The sequence below is a fragment of the Vicia villosa genome, linkage group LG5 (assembly GCF_029867415.1).
Source record: "Vicia villosa cultivar HV-30 ecotype Madison, WI linkage group LG5, Vvil1.0, whole genome shotgun sequence".
Lineage (NCBI taxonomy): Eukaryota > Viridiplantae > Streptophyta > Magnoliopsida > Fabales > Fabaceae > Vicia > Vicia villosa.
Window position 1 is genome coordinate 98,981,110 of NC_081184.1, and position 22,385 is coordinate 99,003,494.

Consider the following 22,385-nt stretch of genomic DNA (forward strand, 5'->3'; position numbering starts at 1 on the left):
ATTAGAAACTATTGAATCTTCAATATTCTGATTTGATTCTTCAATATTCTGACTTGATTCTATTAAACTTTAAATATGTGCCACATTGGATTACATAATATTCATAGAATATTCTGTATCTGTTGAGAATCAAACTGAATCTTCATTCCAGTTCTGCAGGCGCGATGTCATGAGTTGATGTCATGACATTCCATATAACATCTTGCTTTTGTACCTGTTTTATTCTTTTATATTTGCAAGACTTATACAATGTATTATATTTTGCTGCTATTATGTTTTAGCCAAACATAGATGTCAATCAGCCAATAAAAACATCAACATATCTATAGACAAATTGAGGACTTGATCACCCTTAATCTCTTATTGGTAGTATACGGAATCATATAGATAAGATAAGCTTATTTTGTTGCCTTAATGGTATAAAAGTGATGGATATTAAACCGCGAGAATAATCGCTCACCGTGTTGTGCAAACTTATGAAGGGGTGGTTACGAAAGAGTTAAACATATCAGATGTTGACTAAGTTGGATAATCAGAGTGCGCAGTGAAAGCGTGATGTGGCGCAGTTGTTATGCGTACTACTCGTAGACGATGAAGAATTAATATGTCTACGGAGAGGATATGTCTTGATCGATGGATTGTATTTGGAAGGTTGTGGACGTAGGGATGTCGAGATGGAGAATTAGAATTCTCTTAAGTAATTGCTGAAGTAGTAAGTATGTGATTGTGGTTGTATGTAGTCAATGGGTATGTATCTGGCGAAGTAGAGACAATGAGTTGGTACCATATGATGTTACAGTAATTTTTGGTTACCATAGCTAAGACATTGTTGGTGATTTCCGTGTATGACGAAGATGTTTGATGAAGTTGAATTATGTCGAGTATGTGGCTATGGTAATGTCGCTATGAGAATGATACGACTATTCGAATGCTATTTATTATACTTGGTTGGTAATTATTATACACAGTTTTAGAAACGAAGTTGTGTAGATGATTGGTATCTAAGGATGTCGTTAAGGATGATATGACGTTGAATATCCAAGTATGAGTGAGTTATGGTTGTTATTACTTTGTAAGTTGATGCCACAAGCTACTGTTGGAATAGTTAACAAGTTAGTAACGGTTATGTTGAAGAAGTACCGGAATGGTCGACATATGTGTTGTCCATTTGAGATGCGTTAATTGGTTGCTATGTTGGAAGGTTGGACGTGGAGGTGAAGTTGAGGATGGTTGTATCAGATAAATTTTTGAGGATGACAATATTTTAAGTGGGGGAGAGTTAAAACGCCCGGAAAAATGATTATTTACTTAATTTAGTCATTTGGGACATTTATTGAATTTTTCGCGTTTTTGGCGATTTAATCGGTATTATTTCGGGATAGAGGATCGATATTTAATCGAGAATTTTAATATTTTTGTTTAAAAAATATTAATAGAGCAATATTTGATGTTTTGAGAATTTTCTGAGTAATTAAAATTAGACCGAGAATTTGAGACGAAGAGTAAAAAGGGAGTATACTGTGTTAATTAATTGGATCGGATGGTGTTAAATATTTTTGGGGGTGCAGAAATTAGGCCCAGATGAGATAATAGTGTTAACTGGGTGGAGTTAAATAAAAGAAGGAATTTGAGATGAGAGGTTTCAGTTTGGTTATCTGAAAAAGAAAAGAAATAAGGGTTTGTAGAGAAAAGAAGAGAACGTGGAAGTGCTCGTGCAGAGAAGAGGGGAAGAAAAGGGATACGAGAACTGTGCAGGGAAGGAGAAACCGGAAAAATTTGGCAAAGCTGGAAGATTGTATTCGACCGAAAACTGTAGAGCGGACTCCGAATACAAGGTAAGGTGGGGTTCTTGCTCTATAAACGAGGATATGATGAACTGTATATGTGGGGTTGGGTTTTAATTTTATCGCTGTGTTTGGTATTATTTGGTCTTCGTTATGTTGTGATTTTCTGGAAAATTATATATGCACTGTATTTGTGTGTTGGGTACTAATTAATTGTGTGGTTTTATTATTTGGTGAATTATTGATTAACTGTGTCGGTTGTTAATCGAATGACTGAATCTTGATGAGTGAAAGTAATTGGAAAATTATCTAGAACCTAGAAATTTTGTGTGAAAACTTGCTGCTATATGATTATTGTAGGCTTGTGTTACCTGCGATGATTGGAATGAATATGGAATTTGATCGATGATGATTCTCTGTGACGAAGAATAATCTGTGATTATTATAGTCTACTAAGGATTTCCCTTTTCTGTGGCGAATGCCTTTGTGACGATGTTTGGTGACATGTCTGTGAATATTAAAGTGACGTTAAGTTACCTCTAATTATTGGTAACATTTGTGATAAAGGCGGATGCCTTGTGACGATGTTGTTGTGAATTGTTTTGTGATGATGCATTCTCTGATTCTCATGATTGCATGTTTTAGCGACGACCTTGATTTGGCAACTGTGACGAAGACTTATGCCTGTTTAAATGCCTCTATTTATTGGCAATTGGCGATGGGGGCTGAAGTCCTGGGTACCACATGCATGTGCATTTGTTAGAGTCGCATTTCATTTGTGTGATTATGAGTTTATGTGATTTGATGTGTGAACTTATGTGAATTGTCGAGTAATCTGAATATGAATTTATGTGAGATATTGTGATGTGTGTTGTTTTGATTGAAATAGTGAAGTAAATTAGACGGTAATGATTATACTGCATAGTGATGATTATTTTAACTTAAACCTGAATATACTGATTATCATCACCCTGTTTATATTGTTTGATATCTCACCCCTTTTATTTGTTTTGTTGTTACCTTTATACTTGTAACGTGCAGGTGATAGCTTTGATGAAGATTTAGACGCTATGAGTCGAGTCGGTGGTCGCTCTGATACGTAGCACTCGGAGGGATAAATGCGTGTTTTAATTATTTGTTACTTGTTGAATTTTAGTGATGCTTTATTGTTGAATTGTAGCTTGAAGCTATATTGCGAAGGTGTTATGATTAATTTGAAAATTGTGAAACTTTGTGAATTCTGCTGCGAGTTGAAATAATTATTGTGATAAAGTGATTTTTGAGAATTAATTAAATTATCCATTTATGTTTACGTGCTATGTATATGTATCTATGATGAAGGCAAGTATGCCGTGAATGATTTTGAATGACGAAATGTAATATCCCAATGCGTATGTTTTCTTAAATTTTATACTCTGATTTTCTGCATAAATTACTAGGTAGACTTAGGGTGTTACAACGTGTGATACATTATAGGCCTTAGATGTCTTGGTATATTTGCTCAAGCGGTTCTTTACAAGCCTCATGCTTAGTGGCTATGGACAATCATAACTTTCAACATTTATTTGGCCCCTCCTACACAAGACCTCTAGACCCATCACTAAAGTAGAGGGATTAATACATACCCGAGTAGAAACACACATGCATAACGAGACACATAGTATTTTATTTGATCAAGCAACACTTAGGCACGATTGAGGCAACAAGAGGATGTGATGCCCATTATTTGTAATAGATGCCATCACCAAGGCCAAGATGGAGATAAACGTGAGAAACCTCTCTGTGTATATGTGTGGACTAAACTTAAAACCCTAGACTATCCAATTTGTACTAGAAACCGAACTACTATATAGTTTTGGTCATTGCACACTCCTAGCAAGGTTCACCATAACAATTCTCATTAAAAACAAAAACAAAAAAGTTAATATTGCATTTCTCTTGAAAATTAATTATGATTTAAGAACTCAAAAATAAAAAATGAAAAGTATATATATATATATATATATATATATATATATATATATATATATATATATATATATATATATATATATATATATATATATATATATATATATATATATATATATATATATATATATATATATATATATATATATATATATGAGAAAAGGGGTGATGCACTGACAGTGTAAATTATTTTTACACTGTCAACCAATCACCATCATGTATCCAATTAAACCACTCTTTTATTTAACAAATAATTTAATGACATAGCTAATTGATAGCTTTCTATTGGAAGACAGTGTAAAACTATTTTACACTGTCAGTGCACTACCTGTTATATATATATATATATATATATATATATATATATATATATATATATATATATATATATATATAAAATTTCTAAAATATTATTATTTATTAACTTTTAAAAAAATCTAACCCGAGAGGGTTAACCTAGTGGGAGGGTGTTTGGGTCTCAAGGGTTTGTTCCCCTTGAATTCGTGAGTTTGAAAGAGCGTAGGACCAATTTTCGGAGGCTACGTGGAGCAATAATGCTCTCGGACTCTTTGGTGGATTAGTCGGTACAGAAGGAAGGATACCACTCTATAAAAAAAAAACTTTAAAAAAAATCTCAGTTTTTTTAATTCAAGACCTAAAGTTTGTATTCAGTTGTCCATGCTGCCCCTCTCTTTATATATAATACACTTGCCTAGTCTCTCCACTGTTACCAAATACCTTATGTGTTTCTAACTCCAAATTAGTTCTCTCTCTTCCCTCATCATCATTCTTCCTTTTTTTCTTCCATCAACTTCATTCTCCTATTCTTTTCCCCTAATTGTTAGATCTCACATATTAACAAAGATTGCTATCTTGATTTTGATAAAAAGGATAGCCTATCCTTCACTTTTCTTGATCTATAGATGTTTTTACAACAAAAAAAAAACAAATGGTTTAGTTTCTGCTTTAATTTAGTTTTCTTTTTCGAGTAAAGAGCTTCTTCACCTGCATAGTTTCTCTCTTGTTCCCTCTTTTTTAGTTTCTCTTTAGACAAATTCCGTGAGAAAAATATTTACACATATTCCGTGAGCCTTTTTATCTAAAAATATATTTCTTTTTCTGGCATGATATGATATGTACTTTTGGTTTTGGATGGGATTGGCAGGAAGAAGGCCATAGTTGCATGGACAGATAAACAGTCGTCATTTGCGGATGTAGCATCATCAAGATTCACATGATGAAAGTGCAAGTGGGTTGGTTGGTTGGTTTCTGATCTGATCAATGTAAATTTAACAACTCCTTATGTCTTTTTTTAACTGAGAATCTTGATGATGCTGCATCAGCCATAAACGGCTTTAAAAAATACTGTCAAAGATCTGACCAATGTTTAAGCAGCTGCTCTCTCACCCTTTCAACAACTTTGCTTTTTGTGCTTCTGTCAGGTGGGTTTTCATTTTTATATTCATTTTTTTTCTGAAAATTTGTAATTTTCTTTTCTCCTATTTTTTTAATTAATGGTATCATGGGTTTACAGCACTTCCTTATATTTTATTTTTATAATTTTTGTTGTTAATATCAATATTATTATTATTATATTTCAATATTATGTTACTGTGTATTAAATAGGTTTTACAAGTTTTGCAGAAAAACCTAGGGTATGAAAAAATAGGCATACATGGGGAAGTGAGGAGGGGCAATTAGCAATTAGGGTTTTTTTGCTGACTTCATAGATCTATTTATGTATATTCCTTTTCAACAGAAATGCTTTGAATGGAAATGGTGTCTTTTCAGTTTCTAAATATAGATGATGATGATGATGACAATGATATATGATTCTTTATCCGAATCTGGAGAAGAAACTAAAATGAGTATTTGATTTATTGGTGTTGACTACTGTATAGTACGGTTGATATATATATGTTGGTATAATTATGGTAACTTTTACTTTTGATGTGTAGTTAGTCTTTCCTTGAATATAGTATATTGCAAGATTAAATATAAATTTTTTACCTACAGATCTCAAGAGAACTTCAACAAAGTCTGCAATTTTTTGTTGTAAGGTAAGGTTTATGAAAAACTGTCTCGAATAATCTACGAAGAAGGACTCGTAGTTTAACAAAGACCGATAATTCTCATCATAACACAACTTCGATGGCAATCTTAGTTGGTGTTAATTTGCCTACAAAGAAAACAAATACTGTGAGTTTGTTTTCTCTTATTTAGTTGAATTAACATTATTGGCCTGACATGGTTTTAAATTGCAGTTCGCAACTGATATGGCTGCAATATTGACTCATGCAACAATATCGGACCAAAATTGCAATGTATGTGCGATTGCATTATGAACATTACTGCTTCTGTTGTTTTTCGCCCTTCTGTTTGTTTTTTAGACCCTTAGACTTTTGCTGAGTTTGTTGCTCTTGCGCACTACTAGTACTAGTGCTCTTTGTTCTTTTTATAACATTTTCTTTCGCTATTAAAAAAAAACTCTTATAAAAATTCAAGTTTTAGCATCCCAAATCTCATTCTTCTTCGAAAATATAAATTCATAAGTATTTATTCACGCTGCAGCAACAACAAGTCTCATGGCATTGAGACTGCAATCGTAACACCTGCAACTGTTTGTGTAATTTAATACTATGTGTAAGAGCATAAGAAGACCCTGAACTAGAACTTATACTTAAAGTTTAAAGTAGCGACGTCAAACACAGTGTTTGAAGTTTTGTGTGATTTTAAAGCATTTGTCCGGTGTAGAACAAATGGGGTACATCTTAAATATCTTAATTGTCTTTTTTTTGTTGTCTATACAGAGAAAGTTAAAGTTAAAAGATTTATTGATTGTTGTCATCTTCTGATTCTGATTTTCAAATAGCCAAAAACTTTTCTTTTCCTGTGAGATTTGGGTTTCCCTTCACACAAGCCACAAAGTTTATTCTCCTCATTGCATGAAAAAATGCTATTTAATTGTATAGTATGACATTATTCATATCATTACTCAGTTAAAACCAAGATTATACAGAAATAACAGACAAATGGGCATTAAGCTGGGCTGTTACCCCTTTTTGGATGGTAAAATTAATCGGCTTAAAAACTTCATTCATTGTTCTAGGTGATACAACATTACTATGCATGGATCTTTACACTTTCTGTAAAAAATCCACTGCTGCTTCTGGTGCTTGTAACATAGCTGTAAATGTTGCAGCAAAATACTGAAAAATGTGGTCCAAATTGGGGTTTTGAAACTGTCACTGAGACCACAAAATTCATTGTTATTGCATAAGACAATTTTAAACCATTTTTTCGCCTTATTTTCTTCGTTTTATTTTAGTATTTTTGATCTTTCATGTATCATGTCAAAATATATAGATACATCTATTATAACATATCTTGCATTGGTGTTAACAAGAATACTTATACATTATGTATCATACAAGAATTAATTATACGTTTTGGAATGGATAATATTCATAGTTGTTTTCTCAATGCATATAATAGATTATTGAAAACTGAAGCTGGGAACATGGATATACCAAAACAATGGACATTGTTTTAACTTTTAAGTAGTTTCCATGATGATGAAGGTTTTGGCTTTATTAATAATACTGAAAACATCCCTGCTTGGTGGACCAACAGTTCTCTTTCAAGTTGGACCCTTGTAGGTACACACTATCTCTATGGCAGAGATTTTTCAGTCCTTCTATTTGTTACTTCTCTTGTAGTCAATTACTAATTAATGCTAAAAGTTTTTTCTTCATAAATGCAATTGTCAGTGAGATGGTGAAGTCTTCAATCAAATATTTGCAGTATTCACACTTTGCATTTCCAATCTTTGATTCAAGATAAAAGAAAACAAATTTTAAACAAATTCTTCACAAGCACACCGCAATGGTTGCCTCATGCTTCTGGCAACATGAGAATATAGTCGTCTTTGAAGTTGTACAAGATGAGCTACAACACAAATCTCAAATTTGCCTGGTAAACCATACTTACATAGCGCTATTAAACAAATTCTTTGCTAACACACCGCAATGTTTGCCTCGTGCTTCTAACAAACATGAGAACAGAATCGTCTTTAAGACGATAGAGTGTCAGTTTATTTACCAACAAACCTACTTCTATGGACTATTAATGCTCAAAGTTAAATAGTAAATCTTTCATTTCTTTTTTCAAAAAATTAGACTTACATTTCTTCATGATTGATGATAGTAATGATTCAATATGTTCAAAAGATTGAAGATCCAATCACATGGAAATATGTGTGCCCCCATCACTGTCCTAATGCTACATCATTGAGAGGCTTGTGTACAATCTCTGCTCAAAATTAATCTCCTTTTCCCTCCCCACAGCCCCCCACCCCCCGACCCAAAAATAATATTGCCCTATTTCTCCGTACATTACAACAAGACTCATCATATATATTGCATGCATTAGGCCCACTCATATTCAATTACTTTTTATTTTCTATATGGACTTTCAATATTCACAATTACTGTCAATATATAGTCAATGGTGCTTTAAGTACTATAGGAAAGATTGATGGTGAATGTACTATATTGGTTAGAGAAAATATAGATAGCATTCAATCTCCTTAATATGGATCTGGTCCAAACCATCAACCTTTATGTCAACCCATTAACTCCATGTATTTATTCTATATAATATCCTACTATTTTAGGTAAGTTTTTACATCATTTTTTCTTGTATTTTTGACAAAAACATCTACTGTATAGTAGTATAAAAGTAACATGTTTATGATTTACATACATTTTTGTTTGTAGTTGGAGATACAGAAGTGAGGGGGGAAATTTAGAATTCTCCGCACTTTAAAAAACGGTCTGATACCATAAAAACCGGGGACGGTTCTAAGGCCCAGCGAGCCCAGGCACGCGCCCGGGCTCAACTCCTATTTTCTTTGTATTCCTCCAATTTAATAGTCGATTTTTAGACAAAATTATGAACAAAATTAGTAAAAATAGGATGTGAAAATTAAAACAGATAAATAATCAATAATATTAATTTTTTGTCCAGACTGCCTAAAATTATTAGCTCCGCCACTATTAAAAACAGCTACAATAAAACAGTATCATAAGGTTAAGGTGTTGATATCTTTATTCATATTTTTTATATTGAAAAAAAATCACAAATAAAAAGCCGTTAGGACCACAAAAGAAAACTTGGAGAGCAATGAATACCTGGGTCATTTGTTTACTTTAAGTGTCACTTGTAGTCTTTTTATGGTTATAAATATATTTTTAACCCTTAAAAAAGTTATACCTAAATGCTGTGTTTTTTGTTTTTCAAAAACTGAAAAGAGTAATTAACGTGGCAAACCCTAAGTATATTGTAAGATGAAGGATGTATAAGCAAATCTCATGAGTGCATTGTTTAGTTTTGGTATGGGAAAAGTAACTGAATGGGGGAGTTATCCAGGTAGGCACTGCTGTGTGAGGTGATAGTAGAATCCATTTGAAATATGGCATGTACAAAACAGCTTTAGTTTTGTGATTTCTATGATTGTTCATCCATCCTACTAGAAGCATGTAATCATTAAAACTGAGACAATTCTGCTAGTTCATAGAACTGTATTTTTACTAATTATTAAGTTTTAGATTTATAAAATATAATTTCTTTAATAACAAGACAGAAATCACATATTACAATGAATTTTTATTACAATAATTGCAAAAATTAGAAAAAACACCAGAAATGTGGAAGAAAAATAAATCTGATTAAATAGAGAAGCAAAACAACAAAACAACCAGAAAAGAAAACATAAGTCAACCAGTCCAACATTCTAATATCATTAAGCAACAAACACAATAGAATTCGGGAGATAGCGAGCTGGAGGAGAGGAAGATACAATCACCTACACAAGATAGCGAGCAGGAGGAGAGGAAGATACAATCACCTACCCAAAACAAAAAGGAGAGGTGGCGATCCTACACAACCCTAACTTCCTAGCTATTTGAGGGAGTTTAACTCCTAGTCAATCAGAGAAACTACAAAACTCGGAGCATGCATGAGCATGTATCCACTTCCACACCAAGCTAATAATCCTAGACAACCAATGATTAATTGATAAGTTTTCCCAAAAGAAATAACTTTATTTTGCATTTTCTAAATAGTCCAATCCACAGAATGTCAGATCGAGATCAAGCTTTAAGTCATGTGTTTCCTTTGATTTAGACCCTGAAACAACTCTGAAACACTCCTAAAATCGAGTGTGGCATTGGCCCAAGCCGCCCCACCCACCTAAAACCTCTCTACCAGATTGCTGAAGCAACCTCACACAATAAAAAGATGATTAGCCAACTCCACCTACCCCACACACACAATTCACCCAACATTTTCAGGGCCAGAATCAATTTAGCGTCACAAGAAATTTTGCCTAGTTGAAAATATATTATGAATTAACTGTCAAGAGAAGCATCTTCCCAACCATGCCTAATGACTCCCCATATGAAGATGAAAGATTGAAGATGATCCCTGCAGTGAAGCTTCCAATACGATGGTTATGATTCTTCAGTAATCAAAGAGCTATCTGAAATGTTAGTACTCCAACATCCAATTTAATGTTTAAATGAATTGGAATCATGCAATAGTGTGTTAAAAAATTAAATGGGTGTGAGTCAAAGTTTCAGTTATATATACAAGACGACAGTGGCGGAGTCAGAAATTTTAGAGAGCCCGGGCAAAAAATTTATACATTGTTTTTACTAATTTTACACTCTGTTTCTACTAATTTTACCCTTAATTTTGTCTAAAAATTTTGCCCTTAATTTTGTCAAAAAATTTTACACCCTATTTTTACTAATTTTTCACTTAATTTTTTGTCTAAAAATTACTAATTTTGCTCCTAGTGTTGTCTAAAAAACCAACTATTTAATGGAGAGTATACAACGAAATGAGGGGTTGAGCCCGGGCGCGTGTCCGGGCTCGCTAGGCTATAACTCCGCCCCTGCAAGACGATTAAAATTGTTCTTAATTTGTCTAATGTGGAGTGTGGACGACCATGGGATGTAGATCACCTGTTGATATATGAAGATGAAAATTGTAATCCAATATTGTATATGTGAATGAATGTCCATATCAACATTAGGTAGTATAACATTATTACTTAGTTGAATCATATATGAATTGAACCGATTTTATTAAATTTCTAACCGTTAATATATATGAATTGAATCGATTTTATTAAATTTCTGACCGTTCTAATAAAAAGTATCTATATTCATTATAAAAAAACAATTAGAAATTGGGTTAAGTATGTTTTTGGTTCCTATAAATATATCAAATTTTATTTTTAGTCCCTATTAAAAAAATGACATATTTTAGTCCTTATAAAATTTTTATGCATGCAGTTTTAGTCCTTTCTATTTTTTAAAATTTTGAAAACTGTTTAATTACCCTTAAAATTTAAAATTTTTGAATAATTTTTTTCATACGTGTTTAGTATATTATAAAATATTTCTTTATCAAATTATATAATTTTTTAAATGAGAAAAATTAAATATGAATTTTTTAAATTTCAAAAGATAATGATAAAAGTAATACGAATCTCGACTTAGAGATCAATTTTTGAGTTTTTTTTTTCGAGAAACTTTTTATAACGTTCTAAACATGTCTGTAAAACAATCATTCAAAAATACACATTGGTTTAACACTAGGGACTAAACCTATGTGCATAATAATTTTGTGGGGACCAAAATATGTCAATTTTTTTAATAGGGATTAAAAATGAAATTTGAGATATTTATAGGAATAACAAGATACTTAACCCCGGGAATTTTATAATAAAAGATAAAAGATAATATGAATTTAACATGAACTCAATCCAAAGTTGAACCTTGCTATTTTTATTAAGTTTTGACAAAATATTTTATATTTTTTTACTTCTATTATTGTAAAATTCATATTTTACTTGAAATGTTAAACATTCAGCGTTAAACTAGTTTTGAGAGGTTCATAATCATATTGAATTTACCTCAAGACTAAAAATATAAATTAAAAATGAAGTAAATAATAGTATTAATTAAGAAAGAAAAAGTTTATAGCCATTCCCAATTTATAACCACATGTGCGCACATAGATCTAAGATAACTTATACTTTATATGTCAAATTGGACATAATCACATGCCACTATATGTACTATACTACATTGCTTCCATCATCCAACGTCTTGTTATATCTCCTTTAACAAGTGGAGGAAAGAACCACAATTCGAATCTTGTCCGTACTGTCTACAATCTATAAAGATCCATTTATTTGAAGTTGGATTGCTCAATGCTCCCATTTATTTTGTTTGCACATAGTTTTGTTTTTTATTTTGTTTAGTATTATAATTAGAATTTTTTTAGATTTTTTCTTTACCCACCTCCCTATGGGGGTCACCCCCAGCGAAAATCCCAAAATACCCCTGCTTCGGAAATGAACTTCCGAAGCGCTTTTTTTTTTAAAAAAAATTTCCTTAATTCGGAAGTGCATCTCCGAAAACACCTCATGAGGGGTGTCTTCGGAGATGAACTTCCGAAAACACCTCATGGGGGGTGTCTTCGGAGATGAACTTCCGAAAACACCTTTGTTCAGATTTTGGGGGGTTTCGGAAGTTCATTTCTGAATTATGCAGAAACTTTGTTTTTTTTTTATGTTTTATCTAAAACAGTCTCGCATTTTAATTAAACGTAAACGCCAAATAAAATAAGCAATAGATAAACTGAAAATACTAATATGATAAATAAACAAAAAAAATACTAATCCGATGAAAATAATATATACAAACCGAAAAAAATAAAAATAGTGTGCTAAAGATACAATCCGATAACAAAAAATATATAAACCCGACCACTACTGGGTGTGCCTAAACCTCTCGCCCTGAGACCTCCTCTGCCGCCTGTATGTCGTCGCACGGTCCGCATCAGTGACGATCATCTCCATCACGGCGACTGCCTCTGGACCGCCCCGCTCCACGATACCTCGACCCAACGCGTCCCGCCCAAGCATCGATATCCGCTGGCAGATCGGCATGAGATCAATGGCGTGATCATCCTCGGCCTGCTGGTTCTCCATGATCTCCTCGTTTGCTGGCCTAGGAGCGCCGGGAATGTCGGGTCTCAGAAGAGGATGTGACACCCGGTAGAACCATGTGACGTATCCCTCCTCACTGTGCCAGTCCTGGGTGACCCGAGTGAGACGGTACTCCAGCGGTACCACATGATCCTCCCAATGCTCCCATATGGCAGTGAGCTGCACTCGGGTCATAGTGTCGGGAGCAGCCTCAAAGGGTGACCTGGGTATCCGCTGCACGAATCCGAACTGACGCATGCACCGCTCAGGGAGATATCGAACCATGATGCCGGTCCCGCAAGCCAACCAGCCAGAATAAAGTGCAATGCCGTCAAAGGGGACAATTTGAGCGTAGTCGATGAACGGCCTCCAGGTGACGTCGTCGTGCAGAGTGCGGTCCAGGTATCCACGGTATGGTCCCACCGCATCGTTCCCCCTCTGGAGATCGTATCTGGCGGCCCTGGGCAAGGCGTCCACGTACGCAGGATCGAGGTGGTAGCCGTGGATGCGGGAGAAGTAGGAGATGATCCAGCTCTGAAACAGAAACAAGATAATGTATTAAAATTAAATACGAAACATATATAAATAAATAAATACGATAATGTATTAAAATAAAACGTACCGTAAGCAGTGTGCAGGATCCGACCAACTGCCTCGTCCTCCAGTTGGAGGCCTCATTCAGCTTCTGGTAGAGATATGCCAGAGTAGCTGACCCCCAGTTCCACTGGTGAACGGTATCCAGGTCCATGAAATAGCGGAGGTAGGCCACGTCGACGTACCTGGCACTCTTGTCCACAAAGCATGCAGCGCCTACCACATGCATGTACCAGCACCGGAGAGCGCAACCGCGGTGGTACTCCCTGAATAGGTCGTTACCCTCCTGCTCGGCCTCGGCCGCCGCGTCCAGGTGGAACTCAAAATAGAGGCTCAGTGTGTTGAACCGGACATGACACCCAGAAGTCGAGACGCACTCCAGGTGAGCAACCTCGTGCGGCATGCCCAAATAGTGCATCATCCACTCAATGGCCTCGACCCTCTGTATCCTGGAGTGGTCCAACAGCCACCCCCTGATGGGTAGGTGGAGAAGACACTGGACGTCATGCAAGGTGATCGTCAACTCCCCCACCGGCAAGTGGAAAGAAGACGTCTCCTTGTGCCAGCGCTCCACAAATGCCCCCTACATGTCGGTGCTGATGGTGGTGTACCCGGTCATGCAGAGCCCGCTAAGCCCTGAACCTCGCACATGGTCGTTAAACCACTGAGCTGATGGTTTAAACAGACCGAAAATCTTCCTGGAGTGGTTCACCATTTTCAATGGCTCTCTCTCCTGTTACAAAAAAAAAACAAATAAGCGAGAAATAAACGGTAAAATTATAAAAAATGGTGACAAATAAACGGCTAAGTTAAAAAAAATACCTCTCCCTCCCAGATCCGCCGAGCGACGTGATCCTGGTAGTGAATCAGCAGGGAAGTGTCAAAAGGCCCTCCCGGATAGCTATCCACCTCCTGCTCCTCCTGCTCCTCCTCCTCCTCCCCGACTGGAGGGTCAACATCCGGTATCACCTCCTTCTCATCCTCATCCTCCTCCTCTCGCTGGCGGGAAGAAGATACCCGAGCCAGCCTACTCCTAGAGCATGAAGCAGATGAACTCTCCACCAAGTCCTGTGGAACGCGCACACGGCGTCCCCGGCCCCGTCCCTGGGTCGACGCCAGCTGCGCCGCCGCCCGCTCGCGTCTAGCCGACGCAGTCTGGGACTCCCTGCCCTGTCTGATGCGTGCTGGCTGGTTGCCTGACATGTTCTGTGAAGTCAAGATTAAATAAAGAACTTTGTTTTTGATGAAGACAAATCTCTAAATAACAAGAAGGCAAAGATGAGTTGTTAAAGTTAAAATATCAATGATCAAGGCTTTGGAATCAAGCTTGCACTTCAAGAAGGTATAATGACTATAATTACATTCTCTAAAGTCTTAGATGCTCAAGAAATCAACCAACCATTGCATAGACCATCCATGATAATAGCAAACATTTGCAAAATCTTTTATTCAAGTTTTACACTGGGTAAATCGATTTACCATAACATGAAATCGATTTGCCACTGTCTTAAAACATTTCCAGAAGCAAAAATTCACTTTTTGCACTATGGAAATCGATTTACCTAAAGAGGAAATCGATTTCCAACTGTTTGTTTTTGAAATTTTGTTAACGTTACATGCATGAAATCGATTTCATGCTAAGGGAAATCGATTTCCCCTGTACGTTTTTTGAAAAACAGCAGCATTTCATAGCACCTTTCCACACACCTTTTCATGGAAACATTTCCTTTAATCTTGGCAATTGTTCATGATTAATTTACAGAAACTTATGATATTTCAAGGGGTGTTATGAACATCTATATATACTCAAAATTTCAAATTCATTCTTCACCTCTTCCAATCAAAAACTCTTAGAAATTTTCAGAAATTCACATTGTTTTTCTTCAATCTTTTTCAAGATATTTTCTACACACTTTCATATCATCCAAACTAGAAAATATTTTGAGCAATCTATTACTTTAAAGAATTGTGAATTATTATCATTGGAAGGGAAGATCAATCAAGTGATTGATACATTGTTCTACTATTCAAACTCTTATACAAAATCAAATACTTGTTGTATTCTTGTTATCCAGGATTGTTGGAAACAAGTTAGACACTTTGAGAGGATTGTTCTCATAAGTGGTCTTAGTGAAAAATCCAAGAGGATTGTTCTTGGTCCAAGAGGATTGTTCTTGGTGTTTGGTTAGGCTTGTACAAGATACCAATTATATTGAAATCTCTTACTGCGTAAGGGGACTGGAGTACTCTCGGTTTGTGAGGGGAACCAGGATATATCCTTGTGTCATTTATTTTTCTGCACTTTACATCTTTTAGTAATATTACCATAAACCAGAAAAATAATCACTTTACACCATAAAACCGAAAAAGTTATAAAGTACCTAATTCACCCCCCCTCTTAGGCATATCTGATACTTACATTTGGCATCAGAGAAAGTTATAGGTAACTTGTTCCTAAAGATCCAGAATGGCTTCCGCAAATCAAAATCCGGTTTTCAGAGATGGTGGTTCTAACAACAAGCCTCCATTGTTTTGTGGTGAATATTTTGACTTTTGGAAAATCCGAATGAAGGCTCATCTAGAAGCACAAGGAGAAGAAGTTTGGGAGGCTGTCCTACAAGGTCCTCATGTCCCTACAACGGTCGTTAATGGTGTTGGATCGGAGAAACCTAAAGCTTCATGGGATGATAATGATAGAAAAAGGGTTCTTGCTGACAAAAAGGCGGTCAATCTTCTTCAAGGTGCTCTTAGTATGGATGAATTTTTCCGAGTATCGGCATGTACAACATCAAAGGAAATTTGGGATACTCTTGTAGAAACTCATGAAGGTACCACTGAAGTTAAAAGATCAAGATTGAATACCTTAAGCCAAGAGTACGAACTGTTTAGAATGAAGCCCGGTGAAACTATTCTCGATTTGCAAAAACGATTCGTACATTTGACAAATCACTTGAAGGCACTTGGTAAGACTCTTACTACCGAAGAACTTAATCTTAAAGTGCTCAGATCTTTGACAAGGGAGTGGCAACCAAAAGTGACGGCGATATCCGAAAAGAAGAATTTATCAAAATTTACTTCCGCAACACTATTTGGAAAACTTCAAGAATATGAGACGGAACTTGGAAGATTGGAAAAACATGAGAACTTAGAGAAGAAATCAAAAAGCATTGCATTAAAGGTAGATTCAAAAGAAAGCAAAATGAAAGATGCATCGGATGAAGATGAAAACTTCTTGCTTGTTGTAAAAAGGTTAGGCAAATTTTTTGGTAATAAAAATAATATTGATAAAACTAACTATGTCAAAAGAAAGAAATTCTCAAAGCATAAAGATAAAGAAGCATCCACTTCATCACAAGAAGTTACATGCTATGAATGTGGGAAACAAGGACACATAAAGCCGGAATGTCCAAAGCTTTCGAAGAAGAATGGATTCAAAGGCAAAAAGGAGTTCAAAAATAAAAAGGCCTACATAACATGGGAAGATAATGAAGTAAGTTCCTCATCGGACTCCGATAGTGACGAAAGTGCAAACCTAGAACTAATGGCATCACACCACTCCGACGATGAAGAAGGCGAGGTTAGTTATGATGATTCTCTTTTTGATAATGGTGCACAAGGTGCAATAGAAGAGTTATTAAAAGAATTTAAAATTCTCTATAAAACTATCTCATCTCAAAAGAAAATCATACTATCTTTAGAAGAGAAGGTTAAGATAAGTGAAGTAGAACATAAAGATGACAAAGAAAAAATGATTAGTGTTCAAGAAGATAATGTTGCATGCAAGAATTGTGAATCACTTTCCTTCCAAATTGTCCAATTAAAACGTGTTTTAGAAAGATATGAAAAAGGGCAAATTGGATTGGAAAATGTTCTTAGCACACAAAGATACTCCAATGATAAGAGCGGACTTGGTTTCTCTAAATTTGATAAACCAACATCCAACAAGACTATCTTTGTCAAGGCTAGTAACCAACCAATTCAAGAGAAAGTGATCAAGCCTAATGTAATGCAACATTATCCTAAAAGGAAGAACTTTGTTAAGAAGAAATCTTATCCTCCTAGATATAGAAGTAACTTTGAACCTACTTGTTTTTATTGTGGTATTATTGGTCACACACCCAATGCTTGTTATGTAAGGAACTTTAGTGTTCCTAGTGGACATTATGTATGGGTGAAGAAAGGAACTAACTATGATGGACCCAAAGCCATTTGGGTACCTAACAAAACTTAATTTGTTTTGTAGGTATGCTTGAAGACCACTTCAAACCTATGGTATCTAGATAGTGGTTGTTCAAAGCATATGACGGGTGACTTAAACCAATTTTTAGATCTAAGGTTAAAGGCCAAGGGCTTTGTCACTTATGGAGACAACAATAAGGGAAGAATCCTTGGCAAAGGCAAAGTTGGTGCACCACCTTTCACATCCATTGAAGATGTTCTTTATGTTGAAGGACTAAAGCATAATCTTCTAAGCATTAGCCAACTTTGTGACAAAGGCTTCAAGATCAAATTCACCAAAGAGGAATGCTTGATCATCGATGAAGTCACCAATGAGGTAAAACTCAAAGGTACAAGAATTAATAACATTTTTATGATTTCTTTAAATGATTTATCTTTGAAAGTAAAATGTCTTTTGGTAAACAATAATGAATCATGGTTATGGCATAAAAGAGCAGCCCATATTCATATGGATCATTTAAATAAATTAACCAAACATGATCTTGTTATTGGCCTACCTAAGATAAAGTTTGTCAAAGATAAATTATGTGATGCATGTCAAAAGGGAAAGCAAACCAAATCATCTTTCAAACCAAAGAATGTGGTGACTACAACAAGACCACTTCAATTGTTGCATATGGATCTATTTGGTCCATCAAGGACAAGAAGCTTCGGAGGTAATGTATACGCTTTAGTTATTGTTGATGATTATTCTAGATATTCTTGGACTTTGTTTCTTGTGCAGAAAAGTGATGCTTTTAAAGCCTTTAAGAAGTATGTAAAACAAATCCAAAATGAGAAATCATTAAAGATTGTATCCATAAGAAGTGATCATGGTGGAGAGTTTCAAAATGCATCATTTGAAGAATTTTGTGAAGAACATGGTATCTCTCATAATTTTTCAGCACCAAGAACTCCACAACAAAATGGAGTAGTTGAAAGGAAAAATAGGTTTCTAGTAGAACTTGCAAGAACAATGCTTAGTGATGCAAATCTTCCTAAATACTTTTGGGCGGATGCGGTTAGTACGGCATGTTATGTTGGAAATCGAGTAATCATTAGACCTATCTTAAAGAAGACTCCATATGAACTCTTCAAAGGAAGAAAGCCAAACATTGCTCACTTTCACATTTTCGGATGCAAGTGCTTTGTTCTCAACAATGACAAAGACAACCTTGGTAAGTTTGATGAGAAATCCGACGAAGGTATATTTCTTGGTTATTCTCTTTCTAGTAAAGCATATAGAATTTATAATAAAAGAACTTTAACTATTGAAGAATCCATGCATGTATCTTTTGATGAGACTAACACTTCCAAAGAAGAAATAGTTGTTTGTGATGATGATGATCCTTTAGATTTACCCCCGGAAGAACTTTCAAATGATACAATTATGAAGGCACCGAAAGAACTTTCAAATGATACAATTGTGAAGGCACCGGAAGTTCAACAAGAAAGTGTACAACAAGAATCAAACACCAATGATCTACCAAAAGAATGGAGAACTCATAGAGATCATCCTATTGATAAAGTTATTGGTGATATTAGTCAAGGAGTTGCAACAAGATTAAATCTCAAAGATGCTTGCTTACACATGGCTTTTGTTTCTCAAATTGAACCTTCCAAAGTTGATGAAGCCTTAGGAGACGATCAATGGATAAATGCAATGCAAGAAGAATTAAATCAATTCGAGAGAAATCAAGTTTGGGAACTTGTGCCTAGACCAAGTAATAAACACATCATAGGTACTCGATGGGTGTTTAAGAACAAACTTGATGAGAATGGTATAATTGTTCGAAACAAAGCAAGATTGGTGGCCCAAGGTTACAATCAAGAAGAAGGAATCGACTTTGAAGAAACATTTGCTCTGGTTGCAAGGTTAGAAGCTATTCGTCTTTTACTTGCTTATGCATGTTCATTAAATTTTCAGCTTTATCAAATGGACGTCAAGAGCGCATTCTTGAATGGTTACATCAATGAAGAAGTCTATGTCAAACAACCCCCGGGATTTGAAGACTTCAAGAATCCTACACATGTCTTTAAGTTGAGAAAGGCTCTTTATGGCTTAAAGCAAGCACCAAGAGCATGGTATGATAGACTTAACAATTTTTTGTGTGAAAAGGGTTTCGAAAAGGGTAAGATTGATAAAACTTTGTTCATTAAGAAAATCAAGAGTAACACTTTATTGGTTCAAGTCTATGTTGATGATATCATTTTTGGATCGACTAACAAAGAAATGTGTGAGGAATTCTCATTGATGATGCAAGGAGAATTCGAGATGTCTATGATGGGAAAGATGAACTACTTTCTTGGACTACAAATTAAGCAACTCAAAGATGGAATCTTTATCAATCAATCCAAATATTGTAAAGAATTATTGAAGAAGTTTGATATGGATAATTGTAAAGCAATGAATACTCCAATGGGCTCCGGTACATATGTTGATCAAGATGAATCCGGTACTCCAATTGATATTACTAAGTATCGAGGTATGATTGGTTCTTTATTGTATTTGACGGCAAGCCGTCCTGATATAATGTTTAGTGTTTGTCTTTGTGCTCGCTTTCAAGCAAATCCAAAGGAATCACATCTTATGGCGGTTAAAAGGATCATGAAGTATCTCAAAGGAACGACCAACGTTGGCTTATGGTATCCAAAAGGTAGTGTTTGCAATTTAATTGGTTATTCTGACGCGGATTATGCAGGATGTAAAACTGATCGTAAAAGCACAAGTGGTACTTGTCACATTCTTGGAAATGCATTAGTATCATGGGCTTGTAAAAAACAAGCATGTGTTGCTCTTAGCACGGCCGAAGCAGAATACATAGCAGCAGGTAGTTGTTGTGCACAAATTCTTTGGCTTAAGCAACAACTTCGTGACTACGGACTTGATCTCGGATGCATTCCTCTTCGATGCGACAATACAAGTGCTATAAATATTACAAAGAATCCGGTCATGCATTCAAGAACCAAACACATAGACATTCGACATCATTTTCTTCGCGATCATGTGCTTAAAGGAGATGTTGAAGTCACTTTTGTAGATACTCATAATCAATTTGCAGATATCTTCACCAAGCCTCTTCCAAAAGAACCTTTTTACAAAATTCGAAGAGAACTTGGAATTTTGGATGAAAAAGACACATAGATATCTCACTTTATGTTTCTCCGTCAAAAATTTCTAAGGTGCACATGGTGTCTTATCTCATCTAATCTTCTTACAAATGATTTCACAATGTCTCTACTTCTACACCATTCTTTTAAGTGTTTTAGATGTTTAAAATACATAAAAATATGTGAAAATTATATTTTTTCTATGAGTAAATCGATTTCATCTAATGGTAAATCGATTTACTACTGTAACAGTAGCTTAGTGTTTTGTGTTTTTCATTTTTTGGCTTGGGGAAATCGATTTGACCCCTGAGGAAATCGATTTGATGCTGTAAGTATGCCTCTGTTTTCATTTTTTGGCTTGGGGAAATCGATTTAACCCCTAAGGAAATCGATTTGATGATGTAAGTTTGCTTCTGTTTGCGCTTTTTGACTTGGGTAAATCGATTTCACCCCATGGTAAATCGATTTCTTACTGTATATATTCAGATTTTTTTATGTTTGCTTCTTAAATGTTGGTCCAATAACATTGTCACACCTCCTCTCTCTCCCTCATAAAAGCAAAAAAAATTTGTCTCTCATCTCCCATAACCCTAGCAGCCGAAAATTGGTGAGTGGGTGCTCTCCAAAAACCCAAAATTTCCTCTTCTCCAAAACACTCTCAAACTCCATTAAACCTTATTCTCATCTTCTACAAACTTTCATCCATGTCTTCAAGAGTAAAGAGGAAAGCTTCAGCCACTGAGAAAGGGAAGAACAAAGCTTCATCTTCTTCCATAGATACTCCAAACATCTTCCATGACCATCCCTCAAAGGAATTAGAAAGGTACCAAAAGTTTTATCAATCAAAATTTGTCCAAACTCCAAAATATGGTGCACTCTCTACTTTTCCTACTCAATGTTTTAGTTTTCAAGAAACATTAACTTCATTAGGTTTGGGTCCTCTTATTGCATCCTCTGGACCATATTATCCGGATTTAGTTAGAATGTTCTATTGTAATATGCGTTCGGATAATAATAAGTTTGTTACAAATGTAAGAGGGAAAAACATAGTTTTGCATCCTAAGAAACTTGGTAGAATTTTGGATATCCCTTATGTTGGTAGCTCTCTATATGATCCGGATATTGAAGAGTGGCAAGGATATCATAAGAGAGAATTTTATTTCAGCTTAAGTAGGATAACGGAAGAAGAATATAATGCTAAAAGGGTTGAAACTTCAAAAGATTTTTGGAGTGCTGGAAATTTTGCTATTAATGATAGATTGCTTCATTATGCTTTGGTCTATATCTTGCTACCTCGAAATGGCAATCATTGCAACATTACCGATATGGAAATGCAAGTATTATATGCAATCAAGAATGGTATCTCTCTCAATTGGTCTAGCCTCATTTTACACCATATGTTGTGTCACACTCAAAAGATTAAGTCTCTTCCATATGCTTGGTTCATAACTCGTATTTTGGAACATTTTGGGGTTTCTTTTGATGATGTTGGTTATCATCTTATGGATACTAGAAGTCATAAGTTCTCTATTAAAAGTGTGGATAAGCGGATGGGTGTTCTTTATGATCCGGAAACACAAACGATTTCATATCTTAATAATGAAGGAAATCAAGCTAATGTTCAAGAAGATTTTGGTCATGAA

General features: G+C 35.2%; 1 long non-coding RNA gene across 1 annotated transcript; it reads left to right on the forward strand.

The window, feature by feature from the left end:
- Positions 1–4,495: 4,495 nt before the first annotated feature.
- Positions 4,496–9,488, forward strand: LOC131601870 (uncharacterized). The gene is made up of 3 exons (XR_009283876.1): positions 4,496–5,197; positions 5,772–7,414; positions 7,526–9,488. It is a non-coding gene; the product is annotated as an uncharacterized LOC131601870 (long non-coding RNA).
- The last annotated feature ends 12,897 nt before the right edge of the window (positions 9,489–22,385 follow it).